This window comes from Marmota flaviventris, chromosome 1, assembly GCF_047511675.1.
Source record: "Marmota flaviventris isolate mMarFla1 chromosome 1, mMarFla1.hap1, whole genome shotgun sequence".
NCBI lineage: Eukaryota > Metazoa > Chordata > Mammalia > Rodentia > Sciuridae > Marmota > Marmota flaviventris.
The window spans coordinates 118,717,580-118,726,483 of NC_092498.1; positions in this window are offsets into that span (position 1 = coordinate 118,717,580).

The window sequence follows — 8,904 nt, forward strand, 5'->3', positions numbered from 1 at the left end:
CCACAGCCAGGACCAATTTCAACATGTGCACAGGCACAGGGTCTCACACTTTTTTAGTGCTCTGCAACCACCGTTTGGAAATTCTAAATAAATTTGAATAAGGGACCCCATGTTTTCATTTTGTATCAGACCCCTCAAATTATAGACCTGTCCCCAGACTCTTTCATCTGGCCCCTGCTCCCTTTCTTTCTCATTCAAACCCCATGGCTCCCTCACCCTTTAAACTGTAGACACATTAGTTCTCAATCACTTCTTGAAGGTTGTTCTTGGCTCAGGACATTTACAGAGCCTGCTCCCCTTGCCTGGAACACCCCCACCCACACTCCAAGACCAACTCAATTCTTTAACAGATTGCCTGTTTACCTATTCAAAACAAAACTTAAAAAATAAATTAGGGCATGTGGTATACTCAGTGGTAGGATGCGTGTCTAGTATGTGCAAAGCCCTGATTCAACCAAACAATAATGATAAAAATTTAAAATTTAAAAATAACTAGACAAAATTACTTTAAAATAATAATAATAAGAAGAAGAAGAAGACTGAGGATAGACCTTAGTAACAGAGCACTTCCCTTGCATGCATGAGGCCCTGGGTTCAATCCTCAGCACCACAAATCACACCATCATCATCAGCAGCAGCAGCAGCAGCATCTAAATAGGCCTCCAGTACATGCTGGCATAGTGCCATGTGATTCCTTCTGCAGAGACCTCACCATAATCTCTAAAAATTTTATGTGGGAGTCTATTTACTGAATATATCTTCCCTTCTAGACTGTGAGCTCCATCAGGCTTGCTATGTATCATGAGTTGAGGGATTTTCCCAAAATCAGTCAAGGCAGTAGTTATGTTGTGGTAGTAAAGGGCTCAAACATCTGGAAGTAGACAGATTAGGGTGTAAATCCCAACTCCCTGCTGTGTGACAGTTGACTAATTTCTTGGGCCTCAGTTTCCTCATCGATAAAATGGGGAGAGGAATAATTTCAATCTCATTAAGTTGGGGGTGATCATTCAGGGAGTTTGTCTGTGTCCAGAACTTAGTTCAAATCCTAATACCCTTACAAGGGCTTGCTTAACAACAGTGAGTCACCTGGAAGAAGTTGATGTTATTTTTGATCTTATCTTCCCACAGTACATAAATTTGGCCAGGAGTCCCTTCCCCCTACCTCTTGTGGTGTGGTTTTATTTTCTTGGTTAAGAGAAGGAAATATTTCACCCAGTTGTATTTTTGTCACTCAACAAACATTTATAAGCACAAAACTTCTAAACACCTATACCTGTGTTGCTGAAAGATGTCTGAAATACCTTCATTATTGCTTCCTTTAGGCTAACTCTTAGGTCCATAAAATGTGTCCCCTTCTCAACCCACCTCTAGGATTGTTCCTTCTCTGGGAAGAGGGCAGAGCAAAAGGGTCTCAATATAATCAGGTCCAGCAGGGGAAAAGCCAGGGTTAGTGCAGACTGTGCTGGATGTGTGGTCTGAAAATCCTGATTCAGCTACTGAGACTTATGGTTCATTACAGCAATTAGTACTAACACTGAATTAAAGTGTGTATCAGAAAACTCCACATTATGTACAATCCCAAGAATAAGACACTAATTAGCATAATTACACTCCATGTATGTATAATATGTCAAAATATATTCTACTGTCATATATATCAAAAAAGAACAAATTAAAATAAAAAAGAATAGTCTACAAAGGGGAAAAAAGTATATATCAGTTATCAATTGCCATAACAATGCTGCACCCCAAAACTTGGTGCCTTAAAACAGCAACCATCTATTTGGTTTATGATTTCATGGATTGGCATTTTTGGTTGAGCTCAGCTAAAAGTTCTTCTGGTCTCAGTTGGATGTACTCATTCATCTGTGTTTGGCTATTGGATCAATTGATGACTGACAGGGTAGCCTCAGCTAAGTCAATATGACCTGTTCCAGTAATCTCTTATACCCAAGCAGGATAGCCAGCCTTGTTCACATTATAGCTGGGAGGGTCCAAGAGAAAGATCAGAAGCTATGAGACTTAGTAAGGCCCAGTCTCAGAACTAGCAGCGTCTACTACATTCTATTGGCCAAAACAAGTCACATGGCTGAGCCCAACAGATAAGATAACAGAAGAGTTTCAAAAGAACATTGCAAACAGGGGGGCAAGCTGAAGTCAGTCAATATACATATATATATATGTACCAAAGTTGGTATATAAAAATCTACTCTAGGTGGTATCAGTACCCTCATTTGAAAGTCCAGGAAACTGAAGCTCAGGGAGGTAAAGTACCCAGTGACTGCATGAATCAGGGTTTAAGCAAAACCTGAAGCTCTTGCTATGCCCCAGGCATCCCTAGTGACTTCACAGACTGGTCTTCTTTGGTTAGGAGGTTCCCACCTCTGCCAATTGAACTGGAATTCAGTACCCAGGCTTCCAGAAAAAGGGACCTAAAATATCAGGATCTTGATCTAGGCTTTGGAATAATAGGGCATCTTTTCACAAAGTTGGGACTGGGGAACGCTTGAGCTCAAGCCCTAAGAAGCTGTGACTATAGTGACCTGAGGCTGGCAGGCAAGCTTTCCCTTCCTGGTCTTTGAAAATTAGATGACCCCAGGGCTGGGGTTGTGGCTCAGCTGTAGAGCAATCGTCTAGCGTCTAGCATGTGCAGGGCCCTGGGTTTGATCCTCAGTACCACATAAAAATAAATAAAATAAAACTATTATGTCCAAGTACAACTAAAAAAATAAATATTAAAAAAAAAAAGAAAAGAAAATTTGATGACCCCAGAGACCTATTTCACTGTGTGATCCAGGCATATCCCACTCCCCCTCTGTGCCTCAGTATTGGGGTACAAAATATAAGGAAACAACAGGCAACAGTTCAGCCTCTAGAATCACAGCACTGGGCTCAAAACCGGATTAGAGCTATTTTGCTAGAAATTGAACCCAGGATCTCACACATCATAGGTAAGTGCTCTACCATTGAATTACACCCCAGTCCTTTATTTTGAAATTGGGTCTCACTAAGATGCCCCAGCTACTCCCAAATTTTTGATAATCCTGCCTCAGCCTCTCAATAGCTGGGATTACAGGTATGTGGCACCATGGCCAGCCTGATTCACTTGCTGTTACTTCTGGGCAAGCCTTCTTCCCCTTAGAGCCGCATACTTCTCCTTTAAAAAATAGGCACAAGAAGACAGGAGTCACCATATTGGGGCTGTTGTGAGAACTGAATGAAGGAATGTACAATGTAAATGCACCACCTAAAGTACCCACTGGCTACTTTTTTGTTTTTAAAAAAAAAAAAGGCCTAGGAATGTAGCTCCATGGTAAAGTGCTCCTGGATTCTGCAATCAGTCAATCAATCAAGTACCTCCTGAGGCTGGGGCTGTACCTCACTGGTAGAGCACTTGCCTAGCACATGCAAGGCCAAGGGTTCCATTCCCAGTACAGCAAAATAAATTATCTGTCATACCCAAGGCTGGTTTAATGGCTGGCAAGTGATGTTGATATCATCACAACTAAAACCCCATCTTACAGAGGAGGAAACAGAGGCTCAGCAGTGACTTACAAACATCATATAGCTAAAAAAACAATGATGTCACCATCATATTCAGGCTTGTCTGATTCTAGAAACTGAGTTCTCAAGTTCTCTTGGCTAGAAAATCCTGGGTTGGAGTCCTGACTGTGTCCACTACAACTGTCTGACCTAGGGCAAGTCACTTTTCTCTCTGAGCCTCATTTTTTCCTCATCTTAATAAATTAGAAACTGCTTCATAATACTGTGGAGAATCAATGAAAAATGCTTAGCACAGTGCCCAGAAGGGATATTGTACATGCTCAGCAATTGCAGGCTGCCAAATTCATATTGTCATCAGGGGTAATTTGCTTAACTTCACGTGCTTAGGTTTTTTCTGTTCAACAAAAGGGCTCATAATAGTCTTATTCCATTGAGATGATCATGAGGAATGAGTGAGTTACTGTCCACTAAGCTTTAACACAGTGCCTGGCACATAATATGAGCTTCATAAAAACTGGCTTTTATTTTTTAAGTTCTGAAGCCTTCATGAGATTATGGGGTCCCCAGTCCCCCAGTGGCTGTGACTCCAGGCACTCCTCCACTGCTATTTAGCTATTAGGCCCAGTGTCCTCATCTCAAATCCAGATGGGGGAGTGAAAAGGGCGTGCAGTGCCAGGCCTGGCTGTTGGATGGCTGGGAAAGTGACTGGAAGGCTGGGTTTGGGTTTGGGCCCCACCCCGTCTGCCTGCCCTCCCTTGCTGCAGCTGGTCCTGCAGCCACGTTTACACTTGGCTCTGAAGTTGGTGCTGAGCAGTCCCTCCTACTGTGGCTGCCTCCTCTGGGAAGGTTCAGACTCCTTCTGCAGCCTCAGCACTTTTCTTACCATCCCAGAGAAGCCAGGCCTGCATGGAAGCTCTGAACCAGATACTGCTCACCTCTGGAGTCTGCAAAGAAAGCTTTTCCTGCCTCTGTTGAGATTTATCGGATCTGCTAAAGGAGAAGGGCCCACAAAGCTGGGTTCAATCCCAGCCCTACCAACAACATGCTGTCAACTCAAACAAGTGACCTCCCTCTCAGTTTCTTTTTCTTTCTTTTTTTTTAAATTTTTATTTTGTAGTTTTAGATGGACAGCATGCCTTTATTTTATTTTTTTAAATTTTCTTTTTTAGTTGTAGAGGGACACAATACCTTTATTTATTTTTTTATGTGGTGCTGAGGATTGAATCCAGTGCCCCACACGTGCAAGACGCATGCTCCACCACTGAGCCACCACCCCAGCCCCTTATTTGCTTATTTTTATGTGGTGCTAAGGATCGAACCCAGTACTTCACATGTGCTAGGCAAGCGCGCTTCCACTGAACTACAGCCCCAGCCCTGAATCTCAGTTTCTTTATCTGTAAAATTGACATAATTTTAGCATCTACTCGGGCTGTGGTGATGTTTAAATGAGTGTATGGCACATAGTTGCTGCTCAATATATGCCAGTTACTATTGCTATTTTACATTTGGGTGTTCCAGGCCCTGAGAAAGAAATAAGGGATTTGGAAAGCTGGGGATTTGAAGTGCAGAGTGGCTCTACCCTTAACTTGCTCTGTGACCTAAAGTTTGTCCCTTGCCCTCTCTGAGACACAGGGTACCTGTCTAGATGGTCCATGAGGTTAACATTCAGGACTGTGTGATGCTAACACTCAGCTGCTGTATTCACAAGTAATGAAAAGTGTCGGTTTAAAAATCTGATGCCACTTGTAGTAGTAGCAGCACATGACTGTACTCCCAGAGACATGGGAGGCTGAAACAGAGGATTGCAAGTTCGAGGCTAGCCTCAGCAATTTAGCAAGATTCTATCCCCAAATAAAAAAGAATAGAAAGGGGGCTGGGGCTGTGGTTCAGTGGCAAAGCACTTGCCTAGCATGTGTGAAGCATTGGGTTCGATTCTCAGGACTACATATAAATAAATGAATAAAATAAAGGTCCATCAACATCTAAAAAAAAATAATTAAAAAAAAAGAATAGAAAGGACTGGGGATGTAGCTTAGTGGTAGAGTGCCCCTTAGTTCAATCCCCAGTACTCAACACACACACACACACACACACACACACACACCCCCATCTGACAAGACCTCAAATCGGCAAACTTCTAAATGTCAGATGGTGTATTAAGAACAAGAGTGTGGGTTAGAATTGTGTGTGAGGTGCTGGTATGGCTGAGCTTCACTGAGCCTTTTATAATTATAAGAACTCACAGGATTCAAGCTATGAGGGTCATAGTGATAAAAATGCTACACACGTATTATAAAAGTGATTAGAAACCAGGGTTGAACCCACTTGAGATGATTACACAGTGCCCCCACCTTGAACCTAAACTCCCTCTCCAGGCGCCAAGGACAAAAGGTCCAGGCTGGCCCATCCAGAATTCTCCTGTTTGTCTATGAGGCTGTTCTCCTAGAGTTCATTGCTGCCTAGTGGGCATTGCAGGGGCCTCCTTCTCCTCCTCCAAGGCCGGAAGTTTGTCTGGCACTATTGCTCAGAGAACACAGCAGCTGGATGACATCATGGAGGTGATGGCCTTGCCGAACTGGTTTGAGAAACAGGTCCTCATTTGTACCCCTAGGGCTGTTGGTGTTACCTCGGGAGCCTCCAGTTCCATTCACGAGGAGGAGGATCACAGTCCTTGGATCAAACCAACCCCAGCAAGAAGCAGTTCTCCTCTAGGGACCTCATGTTCCAGCTTCACTTACCTGACTGTTCCTTTACACAGTTCTTATGGTCCTACTTCCCTTCCTTTGCTTATGTTGTTCTCCTCTCCAGACTGCTTTTCCTCTGTCCTTTCCACATACCAAAGCAAGTAAGGGCTTTGTTCTCCATAACTTCTAGAAACCAGATACCATCTGTCTCTCTTGAAGACTCCAACTGCAGACCCAACTCCAACCCTTCTCACACTCCTCCAACCCTTCTATTGCCTAGTAGCTTCCTGGTCTCATCTGGCTTTTATCCACTTTAGCCAAGATGGTGTTCTCTCTGAAAGCCTTGAAATCTTATGTTGTCCAGGCTAGGTATAGGGAGCTTAGGGAGCTCAGAGCACAACTACATTGAATAGATGAGAAAATTGAAACTGAGAGGACCAAGGCCTTCCATGGGGTAGAACCAGGACTAAGACCCATAACCATTTTTGCCTTTTTTTTTTTCTGGTACTGGGGTTTGAACCAGAGCCTTGAACATGCTAGGCCAGTGCTCTACCACTGAGCTACATCCCCAGCCCCTGTTTTTTGCCTCTTAACCCCAGGGCTGGATTTTCTCTGCAGGACCCTGACTAGGGGGTGGGGAAGCCATGGTGACTCAGGGATTCAACACCACCAGTTTGGTAAAATATTCATTCTCAGACTTGGGCACTGGAGCAAAATATTACCCTTGGCCCCACAGCTGCTTTTGCCACTCCCTACTCTGCCAGTCCAGGGTTGGACCTGGAAGAATCTGGATCTTTCCTGTTATAGCCCTTTGCTCTAGGAGAGCTTAGAGCAGACTGGTCCAATCCCTTCTTTTTAAAGATGGGCAGATAGAGGGCCACTTCCATCTCCTGTTTTACTCAGAGGAGAATGATCCTCCTTTTCCTATTTGCAAGCCTCTTGGCCTCTACTTGCATTGCCAAAAATGCTCTTCCATGCCTATTACCTTTTCTCTGTGAAGTGAATTTCTTTCCTCTTACATTCAAGGGTCAGTTCACAAACCACCTTCTTTCAGAAGCCTTCCAGGATTTTCCCCATCCTCAAGGCTGCAAGGTGGAGGGAAGGGGCTTCAGAATTGGGCAGAATTCCACTGTTCACATATCATGCCAGCCCAAGGTGCCTTCACCTCCTTTAATTTCCTCCTCTGTAGAATCCAGCTACATCTATCTTGCATAGTGGTTAACTTGCAATAGTTGTCTGACATGCAACAGGTGCTCAGCAAATATCAGGGCCCTCCTCATGTGATGTTTACTCTTTCCTGGTCTGCGGCTATAAACTTCCCCCATACTAGTGCTGGGCTACCTTTTGATCTCTAGATCACCCCCACCACCAGTTGCCCTCTGCACCAGCACCACCCTCTGCAAGTAGGAAGAGAAAGAGGCAGACAGGTAGGTATGCTCTGAGAGTTTGACAGCAGGGACTGATCGGGACCCTCACATCCTTACTGTACCACAGGGGTAAATGATTGTGAGTGCAAGACTTAAGTCAATGCATATGGGCCTCATCTGTATAATTCCTCCCAGCCTGTGGAGGAACATAGCTAGCACCAAGCAGGCAGTTCTCTGGAGCCAAAAGCCACACCTCAAGCAAGCCCTAAGAATCCAGGAGGCCTAGGTGTGCTCTGCAAGAAGGAGTGGTCCAAAGGGGTGCATGAGGTACAACAGAGTTGGCTTTGGAGGGCATTCACACTCCTTCAGGAAATAACATGGGTCCTAAGCCAAGTAGAGACACCTGAGGACCTCAAACTTTATCTGCCAAAATGTTCTCTATTTACCCCTCTCCAGGGTGATTGGAAGATGGCTTTCTTCTCTGTGCCTTGATTTTCCAATGTATAAAACTATTTCACAGGGTTTGGGGGATGAAATGAAAAAACATGGAAAAGAAAGTGTATACTATATCTCTCCTTAAATATGTGTGTGTTGGGGGGGGGGAGTTGCTGTAGCATAGCATCTGAATCCAGGTTCTTCTGGGGCAACAGGAACCAACTTCCAACTTCCCATAATCCTACATTCTACTGCTTAGAAGCACTAGACTCAGAAGGTATTAAGTATGAATCACAGCTCCACTACCTATGGGTTGTCTTCATCTGTAAATTGGGACAATAATTCTGGTATCATTTGGTTGTTGCAGGGATTATGTACCTGGTGCATGACAAGTACAAAACAAATGAGTTATATTTTTATACTTTTTATTTAATGGCAAGTAATTCAGACTCCATGTTCCCAGTCTCCACCCTCTTTGGTCCCCAAGGAGAATAGTTGGGGTAGTAGGTTCCAGGGACACCAGCATGTGGAATAGAGTGAGTCTGGCTGACTTTTTGTTTGCTCTTGGAGATGTTGGCTCTCTCTGAGCCTTAATTTCCTCCATTTGTTGAACGAGAGTCTAGAGTCCATATTCCCTGTTTAGGACTCTGGCGCTCCAAGAGGCAGATCCTATAAGGGTTTGGAAGAAGCACGCTAGTTGAGGGTATCTGTGCAAAAGTATGTGCGCGGGGGAAGACATGCTGTGTGATTGATCCTGCTCCATCTGAGATGGTCCCAGGCAGTCCAACACGGGATCAAGGTGCTGCTGGTCACTCAATCCCTGCTCTGAGGTGGCCCAGACCAGGTGTCCCAAAAGCGGCCTGGAGGCGGCGGCAGAGCTTGAGCATCGACGCGAGGAGTAGGTGGAGTCGAGG